Raw genomic sequence first — 13,822 nt, forward strand, 5'->3', positions numbered from 1 at the left:
ATTTCTGCTGTTTACAGCGGAATAGCTGTGATCAGCAGATAGCGATCAGCAATCGGATTGCTGATCGCTATAGCCCCCTAGGGGGACTAGTAAAATAAAATAAAAAAAGTAAAAAAAAAGTTTTAAAAAATTAAAAAAAAATAAAAAAACCTAAAAGTTCAAATCACCCCCCTTTCTCCCCATTGAAAATTAAAGGGTTAAAAAATAAATAAATATACACATATTTGGTATCGCCGCGTTCAGAAATGCCCGATCTATCAAAATATAAAATCAATTAATCTGATTGGTAAACGGCGTAGTGGCAAAAAAATTCCAAACGCCAAAATTACGTTTTTTGGTCGCCGCAAGTTTTACGCAAAATGCAATAACAGGCGATCAAAACGTAGCATCTGCGCAAAAATGGTACCATTATAAACGTCAGCTCGAGACGCAAAAAATAAGCCGTCACTGAGCCACAGATCCCAAAAAATAAAAACGCTACGTGTTTCAGAAAATGGCGCAAAACGTGCGCCACTTTTATTGGACAAACTTGTGAATTTTTTTTAACCCCTTAGATACAAGTAAACCTATACATGTTTGGTGTCTACAAACTCGCACCGACCTCAGGTATCATACCCACACATCAGTTTTACCATATAGTGAACACCGTGAATAAAACATCCCAAAAACTATTGTGCCATCACACTTTTTTTGTAATTTTTCCACACTTGGAATTTTTTTGCTGCTTTCCAGTACACCATATGGTAAAACTTATGGTTTCATTTAAAAGTACAACTTGTCCCGCAAAAAACAAGCCCTCATATGGCAAGATTGACGGAAAAATAAAAAAGTTACGGCTCTCGGAAGAAGGGGAGCAAAAAACAAAAACGCAAAAACGGAAAGTGCCCCGGGGCTGAAGGGGTTAATAGAGTCCAAGGCTAAGCCATGGACTCATGTGAACTCTAATGTCACCACGGACACGGCCGAAAAAAGCCGAAGACTGCAGAGTGACGAGCAGTGCAGTGAATACCACCAGAAGTTAATGATCGATCCAAAAGCAGAAGCGGCCGGGAGCCAGTGGCTGAGTGGGTCTGCAGGACGCGTCGCGGGACTACATTCTTTAATTTACAGCCCCTCCTCCCCATCCCACAACTGTAAAGTCCAAGCTCGGGGTTTGGACGAAAATTTGCATTATCTCCGGCCTCGAACTCAAACTTTACAAAAGGTTCGGGCAAGGCTCCTGATAAACGGGTGGGGGAAGGGGGGGGTCGCCTATCATTAGCTGTGGCCTTACCTGAAAAGTGTCCTGCACACTGATCATCCCAGAAATAATGATGGTTTTACAATTGTAGGGAAGAACAGTTCACATACCGTTTCTCCCTGGGCAGGGGATGTTTAGGTTTACTGACTTTTATTGAACACATTTGGTAGTTACTTATCTAAACTCAGCTCCCATTTTATCAGTAATCAACACAAAAATCCAGGATCCGGTAATTCCTTGAGTTTTTTTTTTTCTTCCAGCTTTAGAAAGTAATGGTCAAACTAATAATCTCAAATACTCATAGATGCACCATGTGCAAACCGCAAAAAAAACCACATAAATAAAACATCTTTATTAAAATATTTAGCCTTTTTTAATCATTGATTTAAAGCACACTGCAACATTTTGTTTTTTATTTTACCACTAGAATGGTGATAAAAATCTAAGTCCACTGCCCCGTCTTATACTTAACCTCTGGTGTCTTCATCTTCTATAACCACAGCTCCAGTCAGTCTTGGCGATCGGCGAACTGCCGGCTGCTCCAGTGTTTCATGGAACGTACCCGGAAGTACTAACTCAATATAAGTCTATGAGGGCCTAATTCTAGCTCTTATAGACTTGTATTGAGAGCTTGTGACATAAATTGGACATCCAGCCAGTCATAAGCTATGGGTGCAAGATGGCGCTGCGGGACAAAAGATGCGGAAAAAAAAAAAAAAAAAAAAAAAAAGGGGAGATGCCAGAGGAAGGAGTAGAAGACTGGGGCAGGGGGCTTAGATCTAAAGTACCACTACAGCACTCAAATAAAAACATGCTGAAGTGGTGCTTTAAAAGAGAACCTGTCACCAGTTTTATGGCCTATAAGCTGCGGCCACCACCAGTGGGCTCTTATATACAGCATTCTAATATGCTGTATATAAGAGCGCAGGCCACTGTGAGCACATAAAAAAACACTTTATAATACTCACCTAAACCGGTCGCTGCGGTGCTGGTTGGCCCGGTGGGCGGCGCTGTTCTCCGGGACCGGCACCTCCTCTCTCGGCCATTTTACTCCTCTGTCTTCTGAAGCCTGTGTACATGACGCGTCCACGTCATACACACTCTCTGTCACTGAGGTCCTGCACAGGCGCACTACAATACTTTAATCTGCCTTGAGCAGGGCAGATCAAAGTGCGCCTGCGTAGGACCTCAGTGCCGGCGAGTCTGTATGACGTGGTCGCATCATGCACACAGGCTTCAAAAGACGGAGGAGCAAGATGGCAGAGAGAGGAGGCGCTGCAGTGACCGGTTTAGGTGAGTATTATAAAGTGTTTTTTATGTGCTCACAGCGGCCTGGGCTCTTATATACAGCATGTTAGAATGCTGTATACAAAAGTCCACTGGTGGTGGCCGCAGCTTATAGGCCATAAAACTGGTGACAGGTTCCCTTTAAGACTGCTTTTCTCCATTATAGTCATGTATCATTAGATGCTCCAACAATGCGATGGTCATATCTGATGGATTAGACGTATCAGAATGACTGAAACGTGATAATTCTGAGGTTTGATCTGGTAAATCAAGTGGGGAAAATTATGCTAGTTTGCTACATTGGAAGTAAAACAAGTAGGGTCGACCATTATACGCTCTTCACATGTACCATACAGAGAATGGCAGTTGGTTCAGAAAGTTTCCTTTTGTCAATTTTTGGGATCTTTTCAATTTGGAGAAGTCGGAGTTGATCACAATTAATTTCGTCAGATTAATCTATTGTCACGGTAAAGTATTCCTCCACCACTGTCTGTATGTGTTCTTCATTAGAGACATCTGGCTCTATATTTATAGTAATAGGCTCTGCCGTTACTGCGTAGCTGTGTTCAATGAAAGAGGATGCCGTAAATGTTTTCCGTTTTTTAAGTCCATTACTTAGGTCAGAATCATCGAACTCCGCTTGATCTTCACTGTCCTTACAAGGCGGCAGCGGAAAAATTGTTGGAACGGCTCCTTTTATTAATCTTTGAGAACCTTTTGAAGCCTTATAGCTGTCCACTGTAAAGTGTTTGGTACATATCCGATACTTCCCCTGCTTACTGGACGATATGCGCTCCACAGCCTGGTCAATATTTAGGTTTTGGTTTGGAAGACGACTAAGCCATTCCCTTATTAAACGTCTGTTCCGTGGAAAAGAATGCATCATGCTATAGGGGTCGTTCGGTTTCCAACACGTTTTACAATGTTCAACGTAACAGACTGGCATCTTTGATTTTGAAAAGAAAAAAAAAGAAAAAAAAACACAAACTCAAACCATCTGTAATAAATAAAAAAAAAAAAAAAATTAGATTAGCTGCTCAATTACATTTTAATATACATGTGGTATAGATAAAAACCATTGTACTTTTAAAGAAAAAAAAAAAAATACTAAAAGGCCCATTTGCATAAATTTATATCAGATTAATTTTAAAATATGAACAACAAAGTCTAACGGATGCCATACACACACATATACACACACACTATATAAATAAATAAAATATATATATATATATATATATATATATATATATATACACATACACATATATATATATATATATACACACACATATACACACACACACACACACACATACGGTATACAGTATATATACATACATAGTGGAACCTTGGTTTAAGAGTAACTTGGTATGAGTGTGTTTTGCAAGACAAGAAAAGCTTTTCAAAATTTGTAACTTGGTCTAAGAGCAATGATTTGCAATAAGAGCAAATACTCACCGTGCACACGTCTGCTTCCGTCCTTTCATCATGCTCTGGAGGTAACTTTCTGTACATATGTGCTATATACTGTATACAATATAACATTGTACAGCACAGTATATACTATACAGCATGTCTATTAATTTGCATTTGTGGATACAGCATTGTACTTTCTTTCTACCAGTGCAGCACATTGCTTATACTGTAATTTAATTGCCTGTGAAATATTCCTACCCCACATTTGGCTTAGTTCTGCCCTTATAGATCTGGGGTGTGTTTTTTGGCGTATTGTACTAGAATAAAGGTTGTCATATTTATATATCATTTTTCTCTCTCTATAGTGCACCTCCCACTCACTACTTTCACCCTTGCGTTGAACGGCATCCGTTGCATTGCGTTGTGTGACGGATGCAACGGATGCGTTGCATATAATGGCACAACGGATGCAACGGATTGTACAAAACAACGGAAAGCTTTTTTTTTTCCCCTTCTTTACAGTTTTACCGGCAGCAGACTATTGTGAACGATCAGCTGATCACCCGGCAACCGGGCGATCAGCTGAACGCTCTCACATGCAAAAAACAAAATAAAGTTTCTGTGATTAAAAAAAAAAAAATGAGCATGCGCAGTGAAAAATAAAGGTTTCCGCCGCTCCAGAAAAAGTTACATGTTGCGTTCCTCCCGCCTGACGCAGCGTCAAAATAACGACGCTGCGTCGTGCAGCGGATGCAACGCAAGACCATCCGTTGCTATCCGTAGCTAATAGAAGTCTATGAGGAATATAACGGTTTCCTGCAACGGTTACCATAATTCCTCAAGGCTGCGGATAGCAACGGAAGCCATCCAACGCAAGTGTGAAAGTAGCCTAACAATTCTATTGTAAGCTAAAGTGCAGTTTAATTTATTTTACATGTTTTTACTGTACAGTATTTTGTATTAGTGAACTGTAATAATTTTATGAATACAGTACATTTTGTATTACTGTAATACGTTTGTATAAATACAGTAAATTTCTTCATCGATGGTCTGGGTCTCCCATTACGGAACTATAAGAAAAAGAATTTACGGTAAGTAAACAAAATTCTCTTTATTCTTGGGTTGTGGAACGAATTGTCTGTGTTTCACTTATTTCCTATGGTAAAACCCGCATTGATATAAGAGTAACTTGGTTTAAGAGCACACAACCGAAACCATTATGCTCGTAATCCAAGGTCACACTGTATATATAAACAAGTTATATTATATGCAGTACGTGAAACTTTAGGTGTAAAAAACAAACAGCAGAATTGCTGTATTTTTCTATGTCCTCAAAAAGTTATTTTTATTAAGTGATATGTATCCTAAAAATGGTGCCACTGACAAATGGAACTTATGTAGCAAAAAAAGAGCTTATACAGCTATGTAGATTACATGATTAAATTATATATTTTTTACCTCCAAATTCAGCACCATCTTTAAAGGATTATCGTGTTGTCTCTTGAGCAACTCACAGCTCTGCAGTCTCCCTACTGCCTGGCTGGTTGTGGGATGGGCTCTCCTCCTCGAGTGACAGTTCTGATGAGAAGTTTCATTCTACCACTACACATTAACAATCTGTCAGTGCTTGTTCTTTGTCTACATGGTTATAGCTTACATTATCACTTACATATAGATAACACGGACTTTAAAAAGGCACAGCGCTTCCAAAAGTGAGAGTGATCATTAAAGGGAACCTGTCAGGTGCAATAAGCACCCAGAGCCACGAGCAGTTCTGGGTGCATATTTCTAATCCCTGCCTATACCTGTATCTAGTAGCATAGATATATAGTAGAGGTCTTTAGAAAAAGTATTTCTAAAGATTTTTTATGATATGCTAATGAGCGTAGGGACTAAAGGCAAGTTCCTGCACTCATTCCGCCCTCTTAGCATGGTAGGGCGTCCACAGGGACGTGCTAACATGCTATTCAATGCGCTGAAGACCTGGCACTTCCGGTCATGCACACTAGACCTCTCTGAAACTGGGACACATACACTGCACATGACCGGAAGTACCTAGACTTCAGTTCAATGGTAACACTGGACACAGGTACGTGCGTCACTCCTGGTGACGCTGCATTGAATAGCATGTTTAACACGCCCCTGTGGGTGTACTACCATTACTAAGGGGGCTGAATGAGCGCAGGAACTGACGCCCTTGTGTCTAGTCCCTGACACATTATCATATCATAATGGCTCTTTAGAAATACTTTTTCTAAAGATCTCTATGTATGCTACTAGATACAGGGACGGTTAGGCAGGGATTATATATATATGCACCCAGAACTGCTCGTGGTTCTGGGTGCATATTGCACCTGACAGGTTCCCTTTAAAGAAGCACCCTCATCAGTTTTTATCCTCTTAATATATTACAGTCGTCATATTAAATATCACTGATTTTGCTTTTCTACCCAGTAAATCCTTCTCTTTTTCATTATGTGTCTGACATCTTGTGAATAAAAACAGACTAGCTGAATCCCATGAAGATATATGCGGAAACAAAGTTTATTTTTCCCTGCATGAGTCATCACGGATCAGTTGGGTCAGAAGTTGAACAAGTGGATTCATGCAGGGACATGATTTCCTGTTTCTACATAGAGGTTAGGACAGGGGTGGGAAATAAACTTTCTGCGAGGGGCCCTACATGAGAGACTGACTGCTGTGGAGGATTAACCAATACGCTAAATTAATTCTGCTCAACAATTATATTAATACTTGCATCACTTATTATTGAGCAGAATTCAGTATGTGGATACTCACTTATATACAGTAGGAGACCCCACACATCCCCGCTATTGACAAAGCATTTACCCGTTCAACGCACTTTATTTGAAAGGTCACTTTCTCAATTTGCAGCTGCTCACTTTCTGCCTTTTTATCCCATAGTCTCCTACTTAAAGCCACACATCTCACACACATTAGAAAAAAAAGTAATACACATACCTCCCATTCCCCAAGGTCTCTGCTCCAATCTCTGGTGCACTAACTCCGCACAGCGTACGCAATGACGCAGCATCATCGCATCTGCTGTCTCAGTCCCACACATGTATTGATGGAAGAAGGAGTCGGCGGTTCCATCCACCACTAATATATTCACTGCTTTCTGTATCCGGATGACGCAGACCGCTGTGACATTAGGACGCGTGCCAGGGACGGTTATAGTGCACCTCGTGTGCATCTTTTTTCAGCCAGTCAGCTGTCTCAGGCTGGACTGGAATAACCATAAGTCAGAATTTGGCCCACAGACCGCACTACACCCAGCTCTGGCTGAGAAGGATTCAGCTACTCTGTTTTTAATCGAAAGAGGACCTAGAACTAATGGAAAATGAAAAATTAACTGGGTAGAAGGGCAAAATTAGCAATTTTAAGTAAATAGTGCTTTACAATATGTTCATTGCAATATAAAAGGATAAAGTCTTTGATGGGAGTGCTTCTTTAAAAGGGAAGGTATCGTCAAAAAAAAAAAAATAACTGAAAAAATGTAAAGTAATAATGTTTAAATGTTTTGTTGAAATATTATTTTTTTTTTTTTAATTGTGCAAAATATAAAAAAAAAAAAAAAAAGTTTGATATTTTCCACTGTTAAACACTAGGGGGAGCAGCTTCTGAAATCCTACTGAATTTCCACTGTATAAAAAGCTCAGATTACAGCCTGCCGTAAAGTGGGCGGAGTCTGCTCTCCTGTGTGTGGTGGCACGCCTCCCCTCTCCTAATCTGAGTGTTTACAACAGATAACATAGATTTGTTCTAGAAGCTGCCAATGGTGGGTGTCAGGGGATACCGGTTCTATAAGAAAGAAGAGCTTTTCCCTTTCCCTAATTCCTCCCTTATTCCTTGTACTAAAATTTGTAAAATGTTACTAAAAAGATGCAAACACAGAAAGAAGAGCTGAGAGAGGGAGGGGAGTAGCTAACTGCTGAATAAAAATTAATGGCCTGTAGAGAGCTGACTGGGATGTCAGGAGTTAACTCCTCTCTTTAACGTAACTCATTGGACCAGGATTTAGTATAGGAGCTCCTTGGAAACAAACTGTACACTATTCATGTGTTAACCCCAGATTTAACAATACAGGCTCCATATATGGTGTCGTCCTCCTTTAGGGAGCATTTTTTTTCTTAAATTCAAGTATTTGGGGCTAAAATTATATTTTCTCTAATTGGACTTCATAAAAAAAAAAAAAAAAAAAAAAAAAATGAAGACGTTCCAGCTCTTGTAGGGGAAAAAAATGAAAAACGGAAAGCGGCCCAATCCAGCTCAGCCTCGCCCCAGCCCCATCAGGCTCAGCCTCGCCCCAGCCCCATCAGGCTCAGCCCCAGCCCAGCCCCATCAGGCTCAGCCCCAGCCCAGCCCAATCAGGCTCAGCCCCAGCCCAGCCCAATCAGGCTCAGCCCCAGCCCAGCCCAATCAGGCTCAGCCCCAGCCCAGCCCAATCAGGCTCAGCCCCAGCCCAGCCCAATCAGGCTCAGCCCCAGCCCAGCCCAATCAGGCTCAGCCCCAGCCCAGCCCAATCAGGCTCAGCCCCAGCCCAGCCCAATCAGGCTCAGCCCCAGCCCAGCCCAATCAGGCTCAGCCCCAGCCCAGCCCAATCAGGCTCAGCCCCAGCCCAGCCCAATCAGGCTCAGCCCCAGCCCAGCCCAATCAGGCTCAGCCCCAGCCCAGCCCAATCAGGCTCAGCCCCAGCCCAGCCCAATCAGGCTCAGCCCCAGCCCAGCCCAATCAGGCTCAGCCCCAGCCCAGCCCAATCAGGCTCAGCCCCAGCCCAGCCCAATCAGGCTCAGCCCCAGCCCAGCCCAATCAGGCTCAGCCCCAGCCCAGCCCAATCAGGCTCAGCCCCAGCCCAATCAGGCTCAGCCCCAGCCCAGCCCAATCAGGCTCAGCCCCAGCCCAGCCCAATCAGGCTCAGCCCCAGCCCAGCCCAATCAGGCTCAGCCCCAGCCCAGCCCAATCAGGCTCAGCCCCAGCCCAGCCCAATCAGGCTCAGCCCCAGCCCAATCAGGCTCAGCCCCAGCCCAATCAGGCTCAGCCCCAGCCCAATCAGGCTCAGCCCCAGCCCAATCAGGCTCAGCCCCAGCCCAATCAGGCTCAGCCCCAGCCCAATCAGGCTCAGCCCCGCCCCAGCGCTGCCTGGCTCCGCACCCATGACATCCGCCCCACGAGCAGCGCACAGCACCTCGGCCTGTCAGGGTGACGGCCGCACTCTACTTCCGTACTTACAGGCGCAGTCTCGGAGGACGCAGTAACATCGCTGGGGCAGTCACCGCCAAACAACCAGGACACAAATTCCCCTTCTACGTGAGGAGACAAAAGTGCGACATTCTAGTACAGCAGAGATCCGCGCTGTCGCCGGCACAGACCGGAGCTGCAGGTAGTATCTGTGCATACAAAAAAAACTACAACTCCCACAATTCCTTGTGGCAAAGCATGCTGGGAGAGCTAGTTCCACAACCTCCTGAGAGCCGCGGATAACTACCAGCCAGCTCTGCGCGGAGACTCGTCACCAGGTATTATTCCCAATTGTAAACGGTGTGAGAAGTGCGGTTAGTACGCGGCATCCCGTGAGTGACACACCGTGAGGCGCAACCGAACTCTCCTCCCCTCACCGTAATGGCGCAGGCCGGGGGACGGCGCAGATTTTGTGGCCTGGTGTTGTACTACGCAAGCGCGACACGTCACTCCAGACGTCTGCGATCCACCAACCAGTGATCTGCCAATCAGCGGGCGCCTGTGGAGCAGGATTGGGCGCTGCCATTGGTGGGAGACGAGGGCCAGTCATCATCCGATCCAGCCCAGGTAAGAGAGCGGACCGGCGCTGCGTCGTCGCGGCCCCGTTTCCCTCCCTCCTTCCCCCTCCGGTGGTTTCAGCCCCCCCCCATTATGGTTGGGTGGCCGTGTGTGGACCCACCCGTGACTACGCCCCACGCAGTACTGCCCGTGTGTGGCACCTGGTCATATGAGCCTGGTTCCTGGAGTGCTGCATTGTTGTGGACATTTGTGCTGTTGTGTTTTGCCCTGCAGGCTGCGCTGCACTGTGCTATGTGTACAGGCTGCGCTGCACTGTGCTATGTGTACAGGCTGCGCTGCACTGTGCTATGTGTACAGGCTGCACTGCACTGTGCTATGTGTACAGACTGCGCTGTGTGTACAGGCTGCACTGCACTGTGCTATGTGTACAGGCTGCACTGCACTGTGCTATGTGTACAGACTGCGCTGTGTGTACAGGCTGCGCTGCACTGTGCTATGTGTACAGGCTGCGCTGCACTGTGCTATGTGTACAGGCTGCGCTGCACTGTGCTATGTGTACAGGCTGCACTGCACTGTGCTATGTGTACAGACTGCGCTGTGTGTACAGGCTGCACTGCACTGTGCTATGTGTACAGGCTGCGCTGCACTGTGCTATGTGTACAGGCTGCACTGCACTGTGCTATGTGTACAGGCTGCGCTGTGTGTACAGGCTGCACTGCACTGTGCTATGTGTACAGGCTGCGCTGCACTGTGCTATGTGTACAGGCTGCGCTGCACTGTGCTATGTGTATAGGCTGCGCTGCACTGTGCTATGTGTACAGGCTGCGCTGCACTGTGCTATGTGTACAGGCTGCGCTGCACTGTGCTATGTGTACAGACTGCGCTGTGTGTACAGGCTGCACTGCACTGTGCTATGTGTACAGGCTGCGCTGCACTGTGCTATGTGTACAGGCTGCACTGCACTGTGCTATGTGTACAGACTGCGCTGTGTGTACAGGCTGCACTGCACTGTGCTATGTGTACAGGCTGCGCTGCACTGTGCTATGTGTACAGGCTGCGCTGCACTGTGCTATGTGTACAGGCTGCGCTGCACTGTGCTATGTGTACAGGCTGCGCTGCACTGTGCTATGTGTACAGGCTGCGCTGCACTGTGCTATGTGTACAGGCTGCGCTGCACTGTGCTATGTGTACAGGCTGCGCTGCACTGTGCTATGTGTACAGGCTGCACTGCACTGTGCTATGTGTACAGGCTGCACTGCACTGTGCTATGTGTACAGGCTGCGCTGTGTGTACAGGCTGCACTGCACTGTGCTATGTGTACAGACTGCGCTGTGTGTACAGGCTACACTGCACTGTGCTATGTGTACAGGCTGCACTGCGCTATGTGTACAGGCTGCACTGCGCTATGTGTACAGGCTGCACTGCACTGTGCTATGTGTACAGGCTGCGCTGCACTGTGCTATGTGTACAGGCTGCGCTGCACTGTGCTATGTGTACAGGCTGCGCTGCACTGTGCTATGTGTACAGGCTGCGCTGCACTGTGCTATGTGTACAGGCTGCGCTGCACTGTGCTATGTGTACAGGCTGCGCTGCACTGTGCTATGTGTACAGGCTGCGCTGCACTGTGCTATGTGTACAGGCTGCGCTGCACTGTGCTATGTGTACAGGCTGCGCTGCACTGTGCTATGTGTACAGGCTGCGCTGCACTGTGCTATGTGTACAGGCTGCACTGCACTGTGCTATGTGTACAGGCTGCACTGCACTGTGCTATGTGTACAGGCTGCACTGCACTGTGCTATGTGTACAGGCTGCACTGCACTGTGCTATGTGTACAGACTGCGCTGTGTGTACAGGCTACACTGCACTGTGCTATGTGTACAGGCTGCACTGCACTGTGCTATGTGTACAGGCTGCACTGCACTGTGCTATGTGTACAGGCTGCACTGCACTGTGCTATGTGTACAGGCTGCACTGCACTGTGCTATGTGTACAGGCTGCACTGCACTGTGCTATGTGTACAGGCTGCACTGCACTGTGCTATGTGTACAGACTGCGCTGTGTGTACAGGCTACACTGCACTGTGCTATGTGTACAGGCTGCACTGCACTGTGCTATGTGTACAGGCTGCGCTGCACTGTGCTATGTGTACAGGCTGCGCTGCACTGTGCTATGTGTACAGGCTGCGCTGCACTGTGCTATGTGTACAGGCTGCGCTGCACTGTGCTATGTGTACAGGCTGTGCTGCACTGTGCTATGTGTACAGGCTGCGCTGCACTGTGCTATGTGTACAGGCTGCACTGCACTGTGCTATGTGTACAGGCTGCACTGTGCTATGTGTACAGGCTGCACTGCACTGTGCTATGTGTACAGGCTGCACTGCACTGTGCTATGTGTACAGGCTGCACTGCACTGTGCTATGTGTACAGGCTGCACTGCACTGTGCTATGTGTACAGGCTGCACTGCACTGTGCTATGTGTACAGGCTGCACTGCACTGTGCTATGTGTACAGACTGCGCTGTGTGTACAGGCTACACTGCACTGCGCTATGTGTACAGGCTGCGCTGCACTGTGCTATGTGTACAGGCTGCACTGCACTGTGCTATGTGTACAGGCTGCACTGTGCTATGTGTACAGGCTGCACTGCACTGTGCTATGTGTACAGGCTGCACTGCACTGTGCTATGTGTACAGGCTGCACTGCACTGTGCTATGTGTACAGGCTGCACTGCACTGTGCTATGTGTACAGGCTGCACTGCACTGTGCTATGTGTACAGGCTGCACTGCACTGTGCTATGTGTACAGGCTGCACTGCACTGTGCTATGTGTACAGGCTGCACTGCACTGTGCTATGTGTACAGGCTGCACTGCACTGTGCTATGTGTACAGGCTGCACTGCACTGTGCTATGTGTACAGGCTGCACTGCACTGTGCTATGTGTACAGGCTGCACTGCACTGTGCTATGTGTACAGACTGTGCTGTGTGTACAGGCTACACTGCACTGTGCTATGTGTACAGGCTGCGCTGCACTGTGCTATGTGTACAGACTGCGCTGTGTGTACAGGCTGCACTGCACTGTGCTGTGTGTACAGGCTGCACTGCACTGTGCTGTGTGTACAGGCTGCACTGCACTGTGCTGTGTGTACAGGCTGCACTGCACTGTGCTGTGTGTACAGGCTGCACTGCACTGTGCTGTGTGTACAGGCTGCGCTGCACTGTGCTGTGTGTACAGGCTGCGCTGCACTGTGCTGTGTGTACAGGCTGCGCTGCACTGTGCTGTGTGTACAGGCTGCGCTGCACTGTGCTGTGTGTACAGGCTGCGCTGCACTGTGCTGTGTGTACAGGCTGCGCTGCACTGTGCTGTGTGTACAGGCTGCGCTGCACTGTGCTGTGTGTACAGGCTGCGCTGTGCTGTGTGTACAGGCTGCGCTGCACTGTGCTGTGTGTACAGGCTGCGCTGCACTGTGCTATGTGTACAGACTGCGCTGTGTGTATAGGCTGCACTGCACTGTGCTATGTGTACAGGCTGTGCTGTGTGTACAGGCTGCGCTGCACTGTGCTGTGTGTACAGGCTGCGCTGTGTGTACAGGCTGCACTGCACTGTGCTATGTGTACAGGCTGCACTGTGCTATGTGTACAGGCTGCACTGTGCTATGTGTACAGGCTGCGCTGTGTGTACAGGCTGCGCTGTGTGTACAGGCTGCGCTGTGTGTACAGGCTGCGCTGTGTGTACAGGCTGCGCTGTGTGTACAGGCTGCGCTGTGTGTACAGGCTGCGCTGTGTGTACAGGCTGCGCTGTGTGTACAGGCTGCGCTGTGTGTACAGGCTGCGCTGTGTGTACAGGCTGCGCTGCGTGTACAGGCTGCGCTGCGTGTACAGGCTGCGCTGCGTGTACAGGCTGCGCTGCGTGTACAGGCTGCGCTGCGTGTACAGGCTGCGCTGCGCTGCGTGTACAGGCTGCGCTGCGCTGCGTGTACAGGCTGCGCTGCGCTGCGTGTACAGGCTGCGCTGCGCTGCGTGTACAGGCTGCGCTGCGCTGCGTGTACAGGCTGCGCTGCGCTGCGTGTACAGGCTGCGCTGCGCTGCGTGTACAGGC

General features: G+C 47.7%; 1 protein-coding gene and 1 long non-coding RNA gene across 3 annotated transcripts in view; one reads left to right on the top strand and one right to left on the bottom strand.

The window, feature by feature from the left end:
- Positions 1-2,615: 2,615 nt before the first annotated feature.
- LOC142243489 (uncharacterized) lies at positions 2,616-9,419 on the bottom strand. Its single transcript, XR_012724379.1, has 3 exons — positions 9,200-9,419; positions 5,405-5,548; positions 2,616-3,524 (listed from the first exon to the last, which is right to left on the bottom strand). It is a non-coding gene; the product is annotated as an uncharacterized LOC142243489 (long non-coding RNA).
- The window catches only part of ZMYND11 (zinc finger MYND-type containing 11), a 127,378-nt gene continuing 122,843 nt past the window's right edge, over positions 9,288-13,822 (top strand). The window contains exon 1 of one of the 2 annotated variants that reach the window (XM_075315459.1): positions 9,288-9,486. The gene's annotated coding sequence lies outside the window, so the exon portion shown is untranslated. Of the gene's footprint in view, positions 9,487-9,694; positions 9,776-13,822 lie in introns of those variants that run through there. The other variant, XM_075315458.1, reaches the window with a different exon arrangement.

This window comes from Anomaloglossus baeobatrachus, chromosome 6 (genome assembly GCF_048569485.1).
Source record: "Anomaloglossus baeobatrachus isolate aAnoBae1 chromosome 6, aAnoBae1.hap1, whole genome shotgun sequence".
Lineage (NCBI taxonomy): Eukaryota > Metazoa > Chordata > Amphibia > Anura > Aromobatidae > Anomaloglossus > Anomaloglossus baeobatrachus.